At 30.6% G+C, this 23,800-nt stretch overlaps 2 pseudogenes; one reads left to right on the top strand and one right to left on the bottom strand.

Annotated features, from left to right (window-relative positions):
• The first annotated feature begins 1,306 nt into the window (after positions 1-1,306).
• On the top strand, positions 1,307-2,168 carry LOC113380272 (annotated as a pseudogene).
• Positions 2,169-20,742: 18,574 nt separating this feature from the next.
• LOC113380270 lies at positions 20,743-21,693 on the bottom strand (annotated as a pseudogene).
• Between the last annotated feature and the right edge of the window lie 2,107 nt (positions 21,694-23,800).

The following is a 23,800-nucleotide window of genomic DNA, read 5'->3' as shown; positions in this document are numbered from 1 at the left end:
AAGGCCGAGTGATGCAAACATTGAGCGCGTTTGTAGATATACCATTCCAAAGACATTCAGACAGTTGAGGAGCTTTAAGGCCTAGCCAGTTATTTCCGTAAGTTTATTAAGGACTTTAGTGTTAGTGTAAGCCATTGTATGATTTGTGTAAGAATGGTGAAAGCTTTTTGTGATTGACGGTGATGTAGTGGAAGCCATAAACAATATTAAGAATGAATTAGTGAATAAACCAGTGTTAGCGATTTACTTCACTGTGCGATAACAGAACTACATACAGACGGTATGCGAAGGGTTATGGAGCAGTACTTGTGCAAAAGCCAGCTAATGGGAATGCACCCCAGTCTGCTACTATAGTAAGAGATCCACGTTGTCGGAGTCCGAAGCTGCACAGTTTCGAATTGGAGATGTTAGCTATAGTAAATCCTTGCAAAGGTTCCATGTCTATTTATTTGGAATTCATTTTAAGCTGGTGACGGATTGTAACAGCCTGAAGCTGGCTCTACAGAGGAAGGAAATAAATCCAAAATTATTGAGGTGGTCGCTAGTATTGTCGAATTATGACTATGAGCTAGAGCATCGCGCAGCGGCAAGGATGCAGCACGTCGATGCACTTAGCAGGTGCCATGAACTACTTGTAATCGAGGAGAACAGCTTTGACCGAGTTCTGGCGATAAGACAAGGCCAGGATCCGTTGATTAGGCGAATTCGAGATGGTTTGGAGAGAGAACAGCATCAGCTGTATGAACTAAGGGACGGATTAGTGTACAGAAAGTTCAAGGAGAGGCTTTTATTTTTGGTGCCGTCATTAATGGTAGAAGAGGTGTCTAGATTAATGCATGAACAGCTAGGGCATGCGGGCGTAGAGAGGACGGCGATGACATTGAGGAAACAATATTGGTTCAGTAATATGAACCAGATAGTAAATGAGGTTATACATAAATGCTTGAAGTGTATCGCCTTTTCAAGCTGGAAGGGTGAGTCTCGAGGAAGGTTACACAATATCCCGAAGGGTATGCTGCCTTTCAAGACGATTCATGTGGATCATTTGGGTCCACTACAGAAAACTAGAAAAGGCAATAACACGTTCTAGTGGTGATAGACGCGTTCACAAAATATTGCAAATTATACCCATGCAAAACCACATCAGCAAAGGAGGTGGTTGGCTGGTTGACTCAGTATTTTGAGTATTATAGTGTACCGACTACCATAGTCGCGGATAGAGGGAGTTGCTACACGTCTGATTTCCTTAGGACATTTTAGAGGAGCGAAACGTAAAATAGTGCATATAGCTGCAGGAGCCCCTTGGGCGAATGGACAGGTGGAAAGAGCAAACCGAACAATCGTTCCAATGTTGGCGAAATACACAGAAGATTTAAGCGGTTGGGACGCAGTTCTGTATAAGGTAGAATACGCCTTGAATAATGCGGTGTGTAAGAGCACGGGTGAGACCCCCAGTATTCTATTATTCGGAGTGACACAACGGGGAGAAGTTAAGGATGAAGTGAGAGATTATCTGCTGCAGAATGAGTCGTATGACAAGGACGAAATTAGAAAGCAGGCAGCCCAAACGATAGAAGGGGGCAAGATTATAATAAAAGATACCATGATAAGCGCAGTAAGGAGGCGGAGAAGTATAAGATTGGAGATATGGTAATGATCACCAATGTGGACACTACTATTGGTGTGAACAAGAAATTGTTACCAAAGTATAAGGGACCATATTTAGTTAAGAAGGTGCTGGACCATGACCGGTATGCCATAGGCGATGTGGAGGGATTCCAAGTAACGCAGATGCCAATGGAAACCATAATTGATCCAAGCAGAATGCGGTTATGGTTTAGGCCAGAAGAGGACTATGGCCTCGAAGGGAGTGAGGGTTTCTGAACTGGAAGAAGAACAGACTGATGTGAGTAGTGAGGTGTTGTTAGTGACAATGAATGAACTTGTATCTAGGACTAATCGTATGATAACAATAAGTGTATAAAGATAATAGGCGTATAAGGACAATAAGTGATGGCGACAAAGTTGGTAGAGACAATAAGTGAATGAAATATGATTTATGTTGTAATGGTTTTATGATTTGTGTTGTAATATTAGATTTAGATTACTGTTGTATTAGATCTCATCAGTCGGGGACGCCTGTGAGGTCAGGATTGGCCGAACTATAATATTGTATGTCTGTCATTTGAATATAACGGCCAAGAGTGTCTATCCTGACGTGTATGTGCTCTATGGTGTGTCATATGTAGAGTGTCTGATCCCTTACGGAACAGATGTATGTATCTGTGTGCGAGTCGGTGTCTGGCGGTAACTTGAGTGTTGAACAGTTCGGCGTTGTGTTAATTTTGGTGAATTATTAAATGTGTTGTATGAAGTAAAAAGGTGTTTTATTAATTAATTAATGCTAGAATAAAGCTAGCTTAAAAAAATTGAGTGCTCTAGTGTACAATTAATGATCTAATTTGGCGATAAATTATTTGCAGGCTTTCGGTTAGTATTTTGGTGTGTCATAGTTTCGGTTATTGATTCAATCTGTGAAGAAATAACATTTGACAGCCTTCTATTCTGCAATTTCTTTGATTTTATTTGCGAAATATTTGTTAGTAACGTTCTTGCTTTTTGCTTATTGCTTATCGATTTAATTTTAAACTGCATGTTTAAATATCCGTAATATTTATCAGATTATTGAGTACGTACTCGCTTTATTCTTTATCGATATTGTTTCAATCCACATGGTAGTTATATTTTAACAATTTTTTATATGGGCATTTTATGTTTTCTTTCTTTTCATATGATTTTCATATTTATATTTGTATATATCAAATATTATAATGTTTTATAATTTCAGATGTCAATAAAGAAACATGTATATGATGAAAGGTTATGGGAATGTTTTGGCTGTATGGCCGTACAAGGTGATTTGGGTAACAGATTCTTAACGTAAGTACCTTTATGTTTTTCATACCAATCTGGAACACTACAATTAAACACTTACAATATCAACTAAAACAGTAACATTTTAGAAACTGATATGTATCATATATAAATTTTGCAACTAAATGAAGTTACAAATGTTTGTTCAATAACATTCCTAGCCTTTTTGTGCAATTCATTGTATTGCTCCTCAGTATACTCACACCTTATCGGTGCCCTGTGTGGGGTGTGTAGACAATGTTCTAATGGGTAATCTGAAACTCCTGTAAATGTACCACTGATACATTTTTTCTTTCTTGATTTGCTGTATTAAATATATCTATGAATTACCCACTAAATTGGTAAATAATTCAGTATGGCTCTAACTACTAAGACCTGAAAAATGCCAACGTCATATGTGGCGGCAGGATATCTACTACTCACAAACGATATCCTTTCATCAGCATTACATATCTGATGATATTTATTATTAAGTCAACATTCAAAATACTTAAGTAATCAAATAAATAATACTTACTACTTCAACAAAAATGGAGTAATTCATATAAATTCTTTCGATTCATATAAATAACCGCTGGTGCCACAGTGATCTTTTCTGGGAGCTTAACTATCTTCTGATTGTATCTTATTTCTTATTGCAGCTAAACTTCATCTTTCGGTCTTGATTATTAGTCCTTGGTAGTAATAATATTTTATTTTATATTGATAAACATTTGTATTAGTAGCATTTTGTTTATTGTTAAAAAGTTATTTTAAATAGTACATGAAATAAAAGTATTTTATTAAAGGAATTAAGTTTTTTCAGAAGATTTCATCTTTGGATTTAGTAATTAAGCACCTACTGCTACCCTTTGGTGACCAAACATAAAAATTACAGATATTTATATCAGACACATACATTAGCATTTGGCATGGAGCGTAATAAATATTACTCTTTTTTAAACATGGTTTCCATTATCTATATTTGAGTAGCCAACATTAAAGTGTCCAATCTTCTCATCAAAGATATCATATTGAATGGCATTTAATTTGTACAATTTTTATTAGTTTGTTATTTTTAATAACTAAATAATCTATACTAGTGCATAACCAGGATTGTAATGGCTTCACTAACAATCCAACTGGGATCACATCAACAGGATATTTGGCTATTGCTTTTTTTTCATTTTTCAAGCCATATTTTATTGTCTTAGTTGGATTGATTAGATCAAGGCCAAAGTTTTAAAATTGTTTTTGTGACGAGCTGAAACATTTTTTTAAACACAACAATTTGGTTATTATATAGTTGACTTCATATTTTGATAGTAGTAATCATACAGTTTGAATCAGAAAATATATCACGTATAATAATGGCTATGTTTGGAAGTTTTAAGTAAAAGTTTCATTAGATTTTCGGTACTTTTCACAGTTATTATTTTAATGGCCGTATCACATAAAGCAGTGACAAAAATTTTAGCAGCTGTTTGAATTGCGGTCTCAGACTCACATTTTAGAATAGTGCGAAAAGATCAGTTTATCACTGATACATTATCTTCTATATAATAAACTAGTTTATATTTTCTTGTGTTTGGAAAATCATCAGCAATAGCGAGAGGCTTTGAATAGATTTCCTTTCCCAACTTCTCCAGCCTTGCTCTTCAGATGTTTTGGACTTACTCCTGTCATTGTTTATATAATGAATAACAGCATAAATGTGGTTACAATTAGCAGTTCTGTTTTAATAAAGCGACTGACAGAAATTCTCGGGAAATTCATATAGCAATTGCCTACATCAGTTTGATATGAATCATTACCAAAAAAATGAATAGCTGAAAGCACCTATAATAAAAATTTAGTAGTTAGTTTAACAAAAAAAAAATATTTCAAATTCAAATACCTGATAATAAGTATACTATTACTCCATTAATTCATAGCAGTATGATTAATTTTTTAATGATTGCTAGAATTGTTAATTGATTATTATTTTGAATTGAAAGCAATATTCCTAAAAAAAATGTTCACTTAATAAACTTGTAAAAATTTCAGTTAATTGTCAACAAATTTTTTCTTGTCTAAGAGGGCAAAGTTGGTCTGGTAGTTTTTAATACAGCTGATTTCTACATTGATTTTAATTTAATTCATCTAGAGTGCACAATTACAAAATTGTTTACTAAATATGTATGTTGATTTTTCAAATATAAAAAATACATAAACTTACGCACTTTAAATGTATAATGAACAATTATTTCGGAATGAATTTGTTATTTGACGAATTTTAAACTTCTCGTAAAGCATGTTCGTAGCAAATTATTATTTCATATCATAGACCAGTAATTCTAATATTCACTAAATATTCATTAAAAATTTGCGGACAAGTGTTTTTTTTTAATTTTACACATTGACATCACACCCATCTGCTGTTCAGAAACAATCTCTTAAAACATGATTGGTTTAAGTTATAAGTAAATCATTTAATGTATTTATAACTACCTTTTATTAAGTTTACGGTTAGTAAAGTTGAAAAGTTGATTAAGGTTTTACATCCTACCCTATTTTACTTTTTTGCTACCACATCCGTTTTCGGTTTTCTAATTAGCAATCAGAATATACAAATTCTATGAGCTAATGTGTGACGTCAATACAAAAAAAAAACAAAATCAAAATACAAACAATGATAAGCAAATACAAATAATAATTATATGCAAATAAAGAAATAAATATGTTGGGATGCCTCCATTGAGTAACTATTCGTGAAGAATGGCAGACAGAGATTATTTGATCATGTTAGCTGATCTCGGATCGGAAGATATACTTGTATATAAGATCTAGATTTTTTTGTTTGACCTTGAGACATTTATCTTTATATTTATATCTTCATTTGTGTGCCCCAAATGCGTGGTGCCACATTAGAAAAATGTACACGTCCTGAACAATAAAGAATTGGATTTAAATTATTTACAAGGTCATTTTCTCTATTCTTGATTTTGTATGACTCCCCGTAAACAAGATCAACACCTCCTCCGCAGGTATATCATGTATTGAAGAGAACGTCCTCAACATTCTCGCAGCATCTTTAGTTGAGACTAGAGAAAATGCAATATCATCATTACTATCATCATGTAATATCATCAATATCGGATTTTTCGCAAAGACAAAGTTTGTAAGTGAGAAACGAGGGAGTAATCATTTCAAACTCAATTATAAACGTTATAAATTAAAAAAAGCGTCTGTATGTGTGCGCAGATTTTTAGCAATTTTCTTGAATTTGTTTCCTTTTCCTAACAATGCGACGAATCCTTCTTTTCTGCCTCTCATAGAAGGTGCGTCATCAGTGCAGACACTAACTAAATTACTTACATTCAATTATAATTTATTACATACTTCTTTAAAGTTTTCGAAATTATCGGTCCCGCGAGTTCTTCCTGATAATGTACCCCCAAAGCTAGTAATTCTTCGTAACATTGAAAATCTTTAGTGACAGCACGAATAAAATATAAAATTTGTGCTGAATCTATTTTATCAGTGCTTTTATTTAAAGCAGTGATTTTCAACCTTTTTTGTGCTATGCCTCACCTGAACGTTTCTAAAACCATTTAAAATTTTGTTTTTAAAAATAATAAATAAGTTTTAGGAAACAATTACAATTTAATCGTTTTCAAAACATCACAAATGTTAAAATTTTGAAACATGTAATAAAAAACTGAAATTCAAATTTATTTTATTTGTGATTTTTTCTAAATATTTAATGCGATAATTGAGCTTGATGTTTGCTACACCAAGATTTTATATTGGGTTCTAATTTGCTAAGCTTCAATCTCAAATCTCTGCCTCGCCTCCTTCTGCTATAGCAAGTCTATTTTTTGATATCAATAAATCATTCAAAACACTAAATCCACGATATACTAAATATGAAATTGGAAACGGCAGAAGAAGCTTTCTTTCGCACATTTGGGTATTTGACTTCAATTTCTCGACAAAGCCATTCCATTGCCCCTTTTATATTAAATAAAGTTTTTGCTGACTCATGATTTTGAAATTCAGCAAGTTTTTTTTGATACTGCATATTCGAAATATCAGTCAAATCCACTAATACTGGATTCAGCAGCATCCATGCTGGGAAATCAATTTGTTTCAAATCTCTCCCTCAAATCGACAGATAAGATATCCAGATGATTTTTAATTACAAGCAAAGCATCACGAGTTACTTCACATTTTTGTTTTATATACAATTCAATTTTGTAATAAACAAAATATCTTCGCTTTCGCATCGACAAGTGTTTTATTTGGTCCTTGGAGTTGTTTATAACATATTCAATTTTTCAAAAATATCTGTTAAATAACTTTATCATCGAAAATTAATGAAATCTTCATTTCAGGTTTGTCATTGAAAAATTCACTTAGAACATCGAACAGTTACATATATTTTTTTAAGCATTTTCCTCTACAAAACCATCTTACTCCCGTATTAAGCAAAAGTCTCACATCGCTTTCATTGCTCTTCACAAAACAGCCTGAAATGACGTTCAGATTTGGCACTGGCTTTATATTAATAGTATTAATGCATTTTAGAACTGCATGTAATACCTCATTTAGAACAGGTGAGATATTTTTAGCAACTAAGTGTCCTTATGAATTACACAATGCACAATAACCATTTCAGGATTTATATCTTTTATCAATTATAAGCAGCCATTTTTCTTGTCCATCATTTCAGGAGCACCATATGCAGCACAAGATGTTATATTTTTCATTGATATGTTTTTCAATTCTAAATAGTTTTTTAACTTAATATATATGTCTTGGGATTTAGTGGTGCAATAACATTTCTTCAGAAAATTGTCCTGCATCAATAAATCGTACATATGCCCGCAATACAGCCTCACTGTCTTTTGATGTCGATTCATCCATTTGTATTGAGAAATGTCTAGTTTTTAACTTATCGATTAATTGGTTTTCAATATCGTTACTTATTTCGTCTAGCCTTCTGCGAACAGTATTATTACTGAGTGGCATGGCTTTCACGTCTATGTCATCTTTTTCTAAAACTGTTTTAAGAAATGCTGAAATTGATGGTTTCATCAAATTTTCTCAAATAGTGCAGTTTTTTCCACTTTTACAAATTAATAATGACATTTGATAATTCGCCTTAAGATGACGATTATTTGTTAAAGAAGTGCAGGAAATAGAGACGGCTATTTTGTTTTTTTTTCAAACTTTTCCTTTAAAGTTTTAAAATAACTCAAATTTGAATTTACATGATTACGATGTTTTGCCTTCAAACGGGCCTCAAGACGACCTGGTTTCATTGATTTGTTCTACAAGCACTGCTGACAACAGACAAAAGGGATATCCGCTCATCGTGAACAGCGGCCAAATTTTAAATATTATTCATCCTAATATTGACGAGATTTTCTCTTACTTGCTACACTCATTTTATTGTGGGCTAAAAATATTATAAAACAGTATGAAAATATGTGTTGGAATTATTTAAATATGGCAGAAATAATCAGTAAACGTATGCATGCACAGAGAAAAAATATTAATGTAGGGTAGAGCGGGGCTAAAAGGTCCGTGGGTGAAAAGTATACGATCGATATCTCCAAAACTAGTAAAGTTAAGATTTTTTCGACAATTTTTGAAACTAGAGGGAAAAAGGTAAAACCAGCTATTATCTTGATTTTTACGACTTTGCTATCTTTTCTTACTGGCAGTCTTCTTCTACAATCTACATCATACATAATTATTTGTGGTTGTAGCTTATTGGGCTCTTCCACAACTAATTTTTGCGCACTCAGATTTGCTTTCTTCATTATTTCTATATCTCTCTTTGTTTGAACTTCTAAGACAACTCCTTTATTTTGGAGTTGCCGTATACCTCTAATTTTTATCTGCTTACTAATATCTTTTAGACCAGTTTTTACGTGATCCTTTATTTCATCATTTGACCTACTGTCTGTTCGATCACATTCAGGTTTAATGTATATGTACTGGCTTTTTGGTTTTTGTTGCACTATTTGCGTTGGGAGTTTATTAGGTGCTCTAGATGCCACATTTGCATATGACATGTTGGTAGTTTTCTGTTATATTTGGCCTCTGTTTTTTCGTGCACTAAAATTTCTTTTTGAAGCATTAGATCCAAATTTGACCATTTTTCGAGAATGAACTTTATTACGCCTTTCGACACTTTGTTCGACTCATTAAAAAGAAAACTTTCAAGTTTCTCTCTTTCAATTTTAACTTTATTCAAACTATCCGCGGATAGATTGCTTATGCTTTCTTTAGGGGTTGTGTGCCCCTTCTCTGCCACTTTCTCTTTAGGGGTTGTATCCCCCTTCTCCAGCACTTTCTCTTGGTTTTTGGCTTCTGCCTTTTGGGCAGCGACCGTTTTGGTTAACGAGTTATCCGTTTTAATTTTGGATTTTTGGGTGTTCATTATTGTTCCCACGAGTATAGGAGATTAGCAGTCGACCCTGGTAGCGCTCAGTGCTTGGGCAAGCCTGTTACTGTCGATCTGTTGGCTGGTGCCTCGGAGTTGGTCGGTCAGAACTGTATTTCCTCACAGCCATTCACTCCTTTGGCGCGCGCCCTACCTTAGTGTTGAGGGTGTTTTTTATAGAGGATCCTTCCTCGTGACCCGGGCGATTAAGCCAAGGACCCCGTTCTCCAGTGACATGACCTAGAGCTTGCGGTATGTGCCGCTTTTATGTGGGGATCAAAGATGTTCTCGCCCCATAACCTTCCTCCTTTACTCGGGCTTAGGACCGGCAGCAGCGCGCAAGGATACGTCTGCAGGCGGAGTTAGTAGATAGGGACATTAATTCATTATTTACTCTCATTCCATATAGCTCGAGCTTTCACTCATTGCTATGTAGCGTCTGCTTGATAATTGATTATTTCTTAAATTTTAAATATTATGTTTGTGGGTGTTGTGCAGGACTTTTAGCCGTCAGTGGAGTTACATTTCCATCCCTAACCACCTGGAGGCGGTCCTGCCTTTCTAGCTTTTGATTTATAGGTTCTAATTTTAGTTTTGTATTGCATTTCTGGTTTTAATGGCTTGTGCTGCAAAAGCAACAATTCATTTATTCAATACTTGTAAACAACTTCCGAGAGTGCAGCGATAAAATATTATTTGGTGTGGGTCTTGTAGGGGTCGTTTGTAAGAATGTGGGCGTATGTAGAAGGAATAGGTAAGGAAGGAATAGGTACAGAAGAATTAGGTAAAGAAGGATTGTGTGACGAGGGAAGAGAGCATACGAATGAAATGATGTGGGGGGAATTGGTGACGAGGGAAGAGCATTTGATAGAATGTCTGTGGAAGGAATTAGAGAATAAGGCAGAGCATAAGAATGAAGTGCAAGAGCTGTTTCAGGATTAATTCTAAAATTATTGTAAAATGTGCGGTGGATATTGGAGTCTTGTAAAGAAATATTGGGAGTTGATCAATGAAAGGTTTTGATGTACCTTTGCAAAGAAACAGGAGTATGTAATATCTTTGGGCAAAATGTGCATTGAAAATTTCTGTAAAACTGTTTTGGCTGTTTTCTATGTATTAATCTGATGTGGCGGGAAAGCGAACTAAATAAAAGCGTCTTCATCAGGGGCGTAACGTGCCTTGGCGGGGCCCCATATCAAAATCGGTTTGGGGGCCCGCCTAAAGATTTTTCATAATTTAAAGAAACATAAAAAGATTAACAAATTCATTTAATAAAATTAAAAGAACATTTATTTATCAAATTTTCAAATATACATCGAATATTATTTTTAATATTTTACAAGTAACTAAAATTAAATATTCACTCTCCTTGCCTTTTTATCAGCAAACTGATTTATTAAGTCATTTATAGCTGATGATGTTTTTAGTTTTTCTAATGTTTCTTAGAGACAGGTCTGATAGACGTTCCTGTTTTATTGATGTTCTGAGGTATTTTTTTATTAATTTTAATTTTGAAAAACTCCTTTCAGTAGTTGCGGTTGTAACTGGAAGGGTCAAGAATAAAATGCAAGCTGTTATTACATCCGGAAAACTGGATGCAATACTATTAAATTTTATTAATAATAATTCAGCAAGTTCCTTAATGGAATGAATATTTTCGATTTCTGATTTTAAGCATGCTTTTATAGCTATCAATTGATCGCAAAGATTACCTGATAGATCTTTGCAGTATTTTGTCGTCAGTTTTCCAGAAGCAATTATTATTATCTAAACAGCAATAGTACACGTTCACTTTAAAATATGATTCAGGGTCTAAAATTCTCTCGTCTTATGATAACTCATCGAAAAATCGCTTTGTTATCTTCCGGCTCTTGTTTTTAAAAATTGTTTTTATATTCCAATTCTTTGCTAAATCCTTAGTATTCCTTAACAAAATAATGAATGAATTTTAATGCTTCCATTCGCGCAGACTCTTTAAAAGATTTTCTAATAGTATGCTAGTTTGTTGTAAGTCATTACTCACATCCTGTAGAGCTTTCGAAATTGGATTAATAATTTGAAAAAATAAAGAAAAAAATATTACGAGAACTAAAAAATCATAGCTTTCTAAAAGGTTAATTAATTTCTTACATTCTTCACGTTCATCTGTTTTTTTTAGAAATTAAATTTAATTTATACAGAGTTTTTACTATTAATAAATAGTTTTTGCTTATTGCTAATAAGGCGTCGTTCCTTGAAGACCATCTGATAGGGCATACCCTTTTAAGTAATTGACCAGCGTTGTATTCTATTGCCAAAAAAGTGTATATTTTTTCGATTTAAGAAATTTTTGGCACTTTTTTTATGACTTCATCTTTTTTCTGTTCAATTTTTCCTTTCATAGCTCCGCTGGCGTAATCTCTTTTCTTTTCACTCGTTTTCTTTAAATCACCACTAACACTTTTCCACAAATCACCCCTAAACCAAAACACTTTCAATATATAAAACCTTCGACTAACTCTGGCAAATATCACATGATTGTATTTTTTCTAACGTCTTTATTTCTGTACCAAATGTTGTACTTCTTGTCCATTTTGGGTCAGTTGTAAAAAATATTACTTATTAAAAGAAATCCCTGCTGTTCGTTCGTCGCTTGTCAACATATCATTGTATTTTGGGTACGCATAACTGTACATTGTTTATTGAGGGTTAAACGGGGAAACCCCGTAGGCCTAACATGCCTATAATCGATGTAGGTTGTCCCGACAATAATAATAAATTAATTTTTTGACTTTGTCGTTTGTGAAATAAATAAAAAGTTTTTCTCAATTTCTGTTAATGCTCGTTGGGGGCCCCCTGGGCCCGGGGGCCCCGTATCATTGATACGGCTGATACGGCGGTAGTTACGCCCCTGGTCTTCATTGTCTTGGTATTTTTGAGATTGCAAATAGAATGAAAACATTCTTCATTACTATTTATTATTATTCTTTTAAGCATAGCATTTGGAATTATTAATCATCTATAAAAAACAGTTTTTATTATGACTGATAATTGCCTGAAAAAATAGTTTTATAAAAATATGATAAGTTATATATAAAAAAAAATATAAAAAATTATAAAAAGCAAAATTTCCAAAATTTCAAAAATATATTCTATATAAATTACCTCATTCAAGATATGATTTTATAAAATTATTTATGAATAATTTCTAAAACATTTGTTTTTGAAATGGTTAATGTGTCCTTAACATAAAAGTAATAAAATTCAAAATTGTGTTTTGGAATTTTTTCATACATTTCTCTATGTATGTTGTTAAACCCCGTATATATATATAAATTATATAAATATGAATTATTATAAATAATAATTTAAATTATTTATATATAAAAAAAACTGCAGCCTAGTACAGTCATAGCCTCAGAATATTCTAAGGGACATGAACATTCATAATATTTTTAGCCCTTTTCAATAAATGTAATTAAAATAGCAAATGGTGACAGTTTTATTCGTATGACGACTATACTCGTCAATACAAAAAATTCTGCCACATCTTCATGACGAGTATATCTGTCAATTGCAGTTATCTGGTTAAATTGCATAAGTTTTGTACATTGGACTATTCAATTTCATCAATTTTGAAATCAGACTATACAAAATTCAATTTTCTGAAATACGTGGTTCCAATTACGTTGTAATATTATTTCGTACTAAATTATTTTTATATTAATTAATTAATGTGCATTTGCATATATTTGTTTTTATTATGTAAATAATATAAATTATTATTTCAATGATAAATTATAATTTTTCGACTTCATAAAACTTTGTTATTTTTTACAGTTTTTGGTATAAACTTGAAACCGTTCAAGTTGAATGCACAATCTATCTAATCTGTGTATAGTTGTTTTGATGTAAATATCTTTTTTGATATATAAGATTTAAAATAATTTTAGTAGATAAATTTGTAGATAATTTTAAAGTCTTTAGAAGTATATTACCAAATGTTTGACACTTTACACATTTTTGCTGGAATTGGGATATGAACTTCAAAAAATGTCCAAGCAGAATGTAAAAAATTGACTTTGGTATTTCAGATGAGTAACTTTTATGTAAAAGATTTTATTGATATTGTTAATATATATATATATATATATATATATATATATATATATCTTGATAGTTTTTTCGACGTTGAAACATATTTCAAAGTAACTAGCAGCCCATTCGTCGAAATAAAAAAGGTATAAAGTGTAAAACTTTTATTTATACGTTTCGACACAAGATGCGTGTCATCATTCAGCAACACAGGACAAAAACACTCAACAAAAATTTATTTTAAAAAATTAAACTTAATAACATATTAGAGAAAAACATTTTTTTAGAAAGAATTATGAATAACTAAAAGATTTGAAACTAATTTGAATAAAAGTTTTAAAATACATAATTGTGAGACGAGAAACACGCCCATACCGAGCATCCAGACTCGACTGAAATTCTTTCTAAAAAAATGTTTTTCTCTAATATGTTATTAAGTTTAATTTTTTAAAATAAATTTTTGTTGAGTGTTTTTGTCCTGTGTTGCTGAATGATGACACGCATCTTGTGTCGAAACGTATAAATAAAAGTTTTACACTTTATACCTTTTTTATTTCGACGAATGGGCTGCTAGTTACTTTGAAATATATATATATATATATATATATATATATATATATATTTCTTACCAGGTCCAAAGCAAATTTTTCATTTTTCAACCTTTTTTCAAATTCCTCTATTTCGCTTAGACTCTTCAATGGTATCACTGCCATTTGCTCCTCTTCGTCTGAAACTGAAAACATACAAATTTCAGCTTGATTTTCCATCATTTCTTGAAGATGAAGTGTAATTTTCTCCAACATTGTCGACAAGTGATTCAATGACTTTTCGAGCTTATCTTTGCTTGATAAAATGAACTTCACGATTAATATTTTAATACAATAAAAACGTTGACATTGAAAAATTTAGTGGCAAATTGTTCAAAATAACTTGAAACGTTAAGAACACAAAATTAGCAAATAGGAGTTGCTGATAAAAACACTTTCTTTTTCAGAAAGTTAGAATGAAATATTGTTTATTAAACAATATAATGGAGCAAGAAGTACATTTATGAGCTATGTTCAATAAGCTCACAATAGCATAGCAAAAATAGTACTCGTATGTACTGATTTAGTACCAAAACTCTGTTTTCCTCTCCAACCTACCAAAAAAAGCAGAAGACTAAGCAAATTGTGGGCTTATGTACAATTTCTGATATTATTAAGAAAATAATGATAAACAAAATACTTACTTGCTAAAGATTCAAGCTTTTCCTCAATGTTTGGCTGGCTCATTATTTCCTATTGAATATACAGCTTTTATCAATACTTTTAATACTTTAATACTTACTTATTATTTTAATACTTACTCGCTACAGATTGCTCCTCAATAGTTGAGGAGGGATGATGGTAGTCAAGAGCAGTTGCGATTTGAGGTTTTTCATCTTTTTCAATCATTTGTGCAATACTCTGCACATCATCGGGTAAGTTAGCATCAAAATGTTTATTTATTATTGTTAATAATTTATTTGCTTGATTTTCTTGTATTTGGTTTTCCTTAATCCAAATAGATCGTTTAAACAAATGTTATTGCTCGAAGAAACCGTTTCGTTGATTGATCTATTCACTGAAATAAAAAAGCGGACAGAATCTACTTTCAGCCTACCACTTTTCTCGAGAGGGCAACTCAGCGGTCAGCCACTCTTCTGATAATGTTTATACTATTTTATTATATATGGATATTATATCTAATAATGTTGGCATATACTCAGTGCTGGGCCCGGGCCTAGGGCGGCCCAATTTAGGAGGCCCATTTTAGGAATAGATCCTAAACTTTTTTTGTAAATTTAGAGATCATTTTCTATGAAATAGAACGTAATACGTTTTCTAATCAAATTTGTTATTCCGTGGGTGCCGCATATATTCAAATCAACATTTTTTTCATATAAAAATGTATCTACCACATATCTGAAGACCATACATTTTGCTAAATTATATTTTAATTCTTTTTTACGCAAAATACTAATATATAGAAATTGATGAGTATTATTGGAAAATTTTGGAAAATTTCCTTAACAAACTTCAGAAAGATTTATCAAAATCCGAATAATCGTTTAGGAGGAGTATACAGTGAGGGCTTGTAATTCAATATGAACTGTATATAATAGCAATAAAGCTCAAATTGATTCTACGTTTGTATGTGAAAACGAGAAGGGCTGTTTTTAGGGTTTTCCCGACGATTATTCGATTATTTCTCGCCGTAAGAACCATCCTTGGACATCGACGAACATTTTAAAAAAAGAATTGGCGAAATTGGTCCAGGCGTTGTTGAGTTATGCGCTTACCAACACATTTTGCGATCCATTTTTATATATAAGACTAGCTGACCCGACAGACTTCGTCCTGTCGGGTAAAATAAGTAAAAAGTAATATTTTAAATAAGAACAACTCAAATGCAAAATATAATTTATTGATAATTATGATTTAGCCAATTCATTTTCGTCGTATGCTTTGATAGAATATTGTTAATCCCATGACACATCAATTGATGTATTAAACTAATTGCGATTTCTTTTTGTCTCGGATTCATCAATTCGAGAGTTTTTCCGAAAATTTCTGCTATTTTCATTTCTCGAGATTTTTCCTGTTCTATTTTATCCATATGTTGTAGAAGTCTGTTTGTCAATTCGTCTCGTTTTGTTTCCTTACGACGAAACGAAGTCGTCGGCATTTCATCAATCTGCTCTAAACTAAATTTAAAAAATCTGAACTAAATTAAGAAAATGCTCCTGCTAAATGCATATTTTGTCTGTTATATCAAATGTTATTTAGATAACATTTAATATAACGGTTGATCGGTGCAAAAATGCATTATTATTATGGTTTCAATTAATTTCAATTTTCTTTCTAATAATTCACATTTCCTAAAGTATTACATAATATAATTTATAAATTATTACAGTTTTAAAAGAAATGTTACCTTGAAGAATTTTCTTTTATAATTTTTAGTCGTGAAAGTATATATATAGATATATGTAGAAGCTCATGGAACGTACAAAACACTATTATTATACAAATAAATATATACGCTTTTTTATGTAAATTTTTCTTAAAAACAGTAATTATGAAATATATTTTAAGTAATTCGCTTCTTGATCAAAATAGATATGCTCTCAAACTTGGCTTTAAAACTTTTTTTGCAGCTTACGAAGGTTAACAAATTTGTGCAAAATTCTATTTCTGAATTAGTTGATTTAGATTCGATTTTTTGATTTTGGGATATATTTTAAAATATATGAATACAATGCTTGATTTGCTCATAATTTGGTTTGTATTGAAATTGAAAATTGAATAGTATTTAATGATGTTCGAGATTTTGGTGAATTCAAAAAAAATTCATGGTATTTGTTTATATATTCGGCAAATATTTGTTATCATACCGCAGAACCCGAATAACTGTGAAATGGAGACCAGCATTGGTTGAATATGGTTAAAAAAACATCAGTACAATATAAAATGATAGTACTGACAATATAGTTAAACTAACCATAATATGGTGAAAAAGTTCTTATCTGATTGGAAAAATAATTAAGATAAAATTATTGTTTAGATCACTATATCATATCAAGATTATTGCAAAATTAAGTATTGAATCTCTCCTCCGATTAACTCAAGATGCTAGGTTAGTTTAACCTTTGTAGCAGTGGACTGTGTGAAACACTGATTTATTGTCATAATTTATGTATTTGGTGCTGTTCTAATTACACTATCAATTTGTCACTCAGATCTAATTGAAGAAGATATATTTATTAATTATTTATTACAAATGTTCTTATGCGGAGTTTTGGAAGTAAACAATTAGTCCCACGAAACTCTCTGCTACCTCTCTACAAGGGTAGTAATTTTCAAGTACAAACTTTCAATGCCAGGAAGATTACAATATATATATTTTACCAAGCTTCATCTTCAACACAAGTTCAAATATAAATACATTCAATATACTCAGAATTCTAGAAGAAGGTCTCCTATAGTTGGCGATTTTTTTATATGGTTTTCACGTAAACTGCATTTACCAATCTCAGTTTTAAAATTCATTTCTACGTTCGTTATTCTGCAATATTATGAATATTCTGCATTATTATCCATACATGGTCTTATTCATTGTATTAAAAACATAATGCAGTTACTGGATGATGTGCAGCTCAAAAGTGTATAAATATGATTCTATAAAATAAATTTTATGCTAGATATACTGTCTTTCTACGTATAAAGATTCAAATGTACTGTACGTATATAGATTTAAATGTACCATATTGTAGTACATATTGTAATTTAATATTATGTATACTATCAGTAAGTTGCTAAACATGGTATAATAAAATTATTGTTAGTAACAGGATCAGGATAATTCATTATTAGAACAAAGCTGAAAAAAAAAAAACAAATAAATAATATGCCGAGCTTATGAACAAAAATTAACAGAGAATTAATCTGAAAATAAATATATAGCTCTGAAGTAAATAAATAAACAAATTATATAGGCTAATAAAAATAAATAAATGCATGGAAGAAAATGCTTGGAAAAGTGTGACACAAAATTACCAAGAATGGAATCTTACAGTAGATCTCAAAATAAATCAAATTATGAGCAAAATTTTCCATACTGTATTCGATAGTGTTAAATTATGTCATAACCACATGAGTAGTTTTGTCTTATTCCATATTTTCTGAAATCGGATATAAAAAAGTTTGCACAAATTTGTACTATATATCAATATTTAATGTGTATTCATATATATATATATATTTTTTTTTTTAAACTCCATATATATATTTATATAATCCAATTGCAAAATTTATCTAGCGACTACATTATTTTGTGAGATATTAATTTAAACATTATTATTCTTAAAAACCATTTTGTCTTGATACAAATATCAACATTTCAATTTATTTATTCGCAAAACCATTCATATCATATTCTATATAAATATATATACACGACAAACATTCATAAAAAAAACAGAGAGGTAAATATTATTGGTCGATAAAGTTAATAGAAATATAACATACATACATATATATGTATATAAAATATATATATATATATATATATATCATAATTTTTAAACTTCTGAACTAAGAGCTACATTTTTTCTCATAAATTAAGTTTAAATTATTTTACTCAACATTTTGAAGATATAGGATCTATTCTTCTTCAAGAACTATTAATAAAATATATATGTATATATATACATATTTATACACTTATTTAATTATTATAAAATTGATAGAAATCATTCAACTTTTTGATTAAACATTTTAGAATTGGAACACTCATCGAACATTGAAGTACTCTAAACTCTATGTTTAACATTGTTAAAAAAAACGTTTTTACTCTTCAAAGTTCTGTTTTTGAAAAATAAAAATTTATAATTCATTAACAGATTTTATGCTTTTTTGTTATGCATCATCTGTAATTTTATTTGTGTAAATATATTTGTCAATTAAGTTTTTTTATGATCGTATGTCAATAATAAATAAATAAAAATTTCCAATTTCTAATTTCATTTTCTTAACTGTTTTTGTTTTGTATGTTTATCATCTACTGTAATCTTAACAGTTCATAAGCTTTTGTTAATAAACCTTAATTTCATATAATAAATTTATGAAATGATTTATAAAAAATTGCAAATTGTAAAAATCGTGTAAAAGTTGTAAGAATCGTGTAATATTTTTGTGTCTGTTATTATTATTAGTATTACAAATATAGTAAATACTATTTACTACATTTGTAATCGTTTTAGTGAACTCCTTTGAAATACATTTCAAAAGAAATTTAGAACAACATAATTGAAAGAAATAAAATTTCTAGGAGAAAAAGAAGCTTTTAGTTCAGAAATTCAAAAATCATTGTTTGCATATATTCAGAAAATCATATATTTATATATATATATATATATATATATATATATATAATTACATATATAATATTTATTTGCAGCCAAATTGTTTCCCGATACTGTTTTTTAAATCTTCAGGCATTATTTTTCAGTTGCATTTATTTCCAATTTTAAACCATGTGCTCAACTGCAAAATTTTATTAATTGTCTTTATATTTTTATCTTCATTTCAAAGTTTTAGGTTCTTATTATAATGTTCTTATAATAAAATAATTATTAGAAAAAGAAAGTTGTATTATCATTTTTTTTTTTTTTGGTTTTTGGATCAGTTTACGTGAAACCTCTTAAATTCTTGTATTTATAAGAAAGAATATTTTCTTCGTCCACATTTTGAATGATTGTGTGACAAACTACATAACTTTATTATTTTATTTTATTGCAAAGTCATCTTCTTTGTTTCTTATAATTAATGTATAAATGTTGTATTGTTTATACGAAGTCAATTAGTATATAGTCGATATAGTCAATTTAGCTGCAAATAAATTTCAAAATTAAACAAAAAAATCTGTATATATATACATGTATATATATATATATATATATATATATATACAGTAGAATCCGATTAGTATGACGCCGGATATATTGACAACCGCTTATTAAGACGTAATTTTTAAAGCAGTTTGGTTTCCATATAAAATTTCTTAAAAAAACAGCTGTCTAGTCGGATATGTTGACCTTGCTTACATTGACATTTCGCTTATAATGACCCATTTTTGAAAAAAAATTGGTCCAAGTATAATGACCGACATGATTTTACACCTCCGATAACATAGAGTTCATGTTTTTCATTGCACATTGTTATGGTATGGCACCACTGTGAACTACCCTTGTGTGTCAGGTCGCTACATACCTTCAGGTCTCTATTTTGCACGAGATTCGCGCTATGGAAACTTTGGCAACTTCCGGCATAGACGACCTCGTGCAAAAAATAAGTAGGCTCATTCTTGGTGTTCGAAATTTGGAAGCGATAACATCTGGTATAATTTACTGAATTAATAAAGATCTATATTTTTTACTATTTTTACCCAGTAATTAAAATTCAAACGAAAATTACAGATTTCTTACATTAAAAAATGCATTGTTATGTCATATTTTTAATTAAATTTGTCAATTTGTTAGTATGTGTCATTTTTTACCTTAATTTTTGTATTAAATTACTGAAATTAATAACATATTCGCCAAAAATTGTTTTTTTTTTTAGTACGCTTAGTATGACGACCGCTTAGTATGACGATTTTTCGCCGTCCCTTGAATGTCATACTAAGCGGATTCTACTGTATATATATATATATATATATATATATATATATATATATATTACATAAGTACAAGAAAATAAAAAAAAAACTTACCACATCTACTTCCATAATACACTTTTCTTCTTACAAATTATGCACATATATATTAAATAAATCGAAATCTCTTACATAATTAAGATACTATTAAATAATTTCTCTAAACTGGATACGAATAAATCTCAGGAAAGACTCTATTCAGTCTGTGTGACTCAGGGCTCGTGAACGGTGAAAACCAATGTAAGGAAAATCTCCCAAAAACATTCTGTATTGATTTCCATCGTGATTTTCTAACCCAACTCGCTTGCTCTTTCTTTAATTGTTCAATACCTGTTTCATCATTCCAAATGGCTTGCAACTGTGTGATGAGCATGACAGCAGTGAAAATAGCAAATAGTAATGCTTCGATGACTAAAAATAGAAGCAGGGCTACTGTTGCAGGTGGTGAATAGACAGAGCATTCTCTCCATTCGGCCCGGACACACGAGGCAAATTGATTGAATGACACCAGTAAAGAGTGTACGGATATTACAGCTATGTAGAAAGTGAAAAGTACAAAATATTTCTGATTGTCCTCTCCAACGCAATTATTGACAAGGGCAATGGTGATCCATTTTCCTGACGCACCGCTGGCACACAGAACAATGATGCGCTCGTTCTGGTTTAATACTACAACATTTGGGGCACTTGAATACCACTTGGCCTTCACGAAAGCCCATTCGTGCTATCTGTTCTTTGGTCGCATTGCCTTTGGGCACTGCCCCAGGGTCTGTGAACATTGTTCGCAAGTGTGAAGCGAATGCCAGGAATGCACATATGTTAAAAAATATCATATTTGGATACCTATATAGCTCGTTTGGATTTGGAATTAGCATAACGAACATAACAACAAACTCTGCATACAAAATTAATAGCCATGTTAATATTGCGCAAATTATTCCACAGATATCCTTAATGCACCAAGCAGCCCCCCCACAGCATTTATTATCCAAATCGACATTTTTCCTAAAAACATTATACTCCAAATCCATGTTTATGTTGAATCAATATTTATTCTATATATATATACTAAAGTGTTTTAACATGATTATAAGATTTTTGCGCATTTATTTGATATAAAACAGATTGACATATTGTTTTAAACATTTATTAAACACTTTTAAATTAACTTTTTCTCAATTATCACCATTTTTAAACAAAAAGTCGTTCAGTTCACAATAATCAACTTCATAAAAACTAAACAAAGTCAAAATACTTTTTTTTTCAAATATTTAATATATGCTAAATATATGTGTATGTTTAGTTATATATGCAATACTTTTACGTTTACTGGACGGCTATTATAATGATCATATAAATGCAACGAATTCATAAATGGATATGACTTGAGCATTCTTCTTGATTAAGAAACGAAATTTTTTATTCAATTATTCAGCGATGGGTTTTATTAAAAATTCTTTTATAGTTTTATAGTTTGTACATGATAGTGTCTTGTATGTTACCGCAATTCAAGTTTTAATTCATATTTGTTGATCTTACAAAACATCGACTATATGATGGTAAATGCACAGATATTCTTATCATGTGAGTAGGGTTTTATGTAGAAATGGAAATCTTTAGCTACACAGTTATGATACAAATCTATTACTAATTCTGCACCAGAGTCAGCAGAGTTATTCGTGTTCAAGCATTTATTTAAAGAAAGTGTTTTTCTTGCATAGGTAAAAATTGACTGAACTTTTAGATTTTTTGTTCCATGTTTTTATTGCATCTCTCACATCTACTGTTGATATGTCATGGTCCTCATTTACATTTAATGTCTTTGTATTGCTTTTTTTTTCAAACGTTTAATATTGTTTTTCCTGCTTTACTTCTCCTGACTTCTATTTCTTCTCTAATATAACTTTCGTTACTTTTCTCAGAATTAGGTTTCTGTAATAAAGGAGATCTTTTTATTGAATCATTATTGCAAATACTCGATATAATCCTTAATTATGTTTATACAACGTCCCATCTTCATATTTTTAAAACCATGGCAGACATTGTTCTTTAATGTATTAAAATATGATTCCACAACAGCATTTGAATACTAATGTTTTCTGTCGTTGTCTAGCATTAGACCTGACCACAAAGGTATAATTAGAATATATTTGTTTAATATGTAATTTGAAAATGCCGGGTTAAAGAAAGGATTTTTGTATCCTTCCTTCGGCATATGTTTGACAATTTCACATTTAATATTAAAAGTCTTTATAAAATAGACTATTTTTTAAAATATCTTCACATGATGTAGGATATTCTGTTATTTCCAATTCATCATTATTTGTTGAGATTGTCTTGTTGAGGATAATTAATGATTCTTCATTTTCTAACTGATTAATTTCCTGAATCGCTAAATCTATTTCTTAAGTGTTTTTCTTGCATAGGTGAAAATTGACTGAACTTTTCGTTTTAGATTTTTTGTTCCATGTTTCTATTGCATCTCTCACATCTACTGTTCTCATTTACATTTAATGACTTTGTATTCCTTTGACTATATGATGGTAAATGCAAGAAGTTTGGAGATTACATATAGTTTTTTTATTCCTTTTTTATTGTCTTCAAATACACATAAAGTTAAATTATTATCAGCCAAATACCCAGATTCTTTTGGAATTTCATGTAGAATTTTGATAATTTTCAATTTCTGTATAACTCGTTCTATATGTATACAGACGCTAGCTACAGAGTATGATCAATGATATCTCCTGGTGAAAGTAATCCATTTTAAACAATCGACTGATGCATGAGAACTGTCATTATTCTTAATTGAAATACTCAAATATGGCAAACATTTCAAAACTTCTTTTCATTACTCATGGATTTACCTTTACCAGCCAAGACAGCATCTCCAGGTTCAAATTTACTTGTATCAGTAATTAAATAAAGTCATCTGGTGTACAATCGATCAGAGTCTACTAAGTTAAAAGATCAAAAATAAGGTGATCTTTCATAGCATTATTTATATTGGTGCTATATTTTTTTTTCAAACGATCTATTGTTACAAGAATGATTAAAAGATGTATAGAAGTTTGTGATCTACCGAGATGCTGCCGATTTCAAATTATTACACTTTGTTTAAATTTCTGAAGGACCGGA

Source organism: Ctenocephalides felis, unplaced genomic scaffold (assembly GCF_003426905.1).
Source record: "Ctenocephalides felis isolate EL2017-DRISC unplaced genomic scaffold, ASM342690v1 CF-g0.4_SCAFFOLD_01987, whole genome shotgun sequence".
NCBI classification, from domain to species: Eukaryota; Metazoa; Arthropoda; class Insecta; order Siphonaptera; family Pulicidae; genus Ctenocephalides; species Ctenocephalides felis.
Note: the sequence above shows the minus strand (reverse complement) of the source record. Positions and strands in the feature narration are given on the sequence as shown.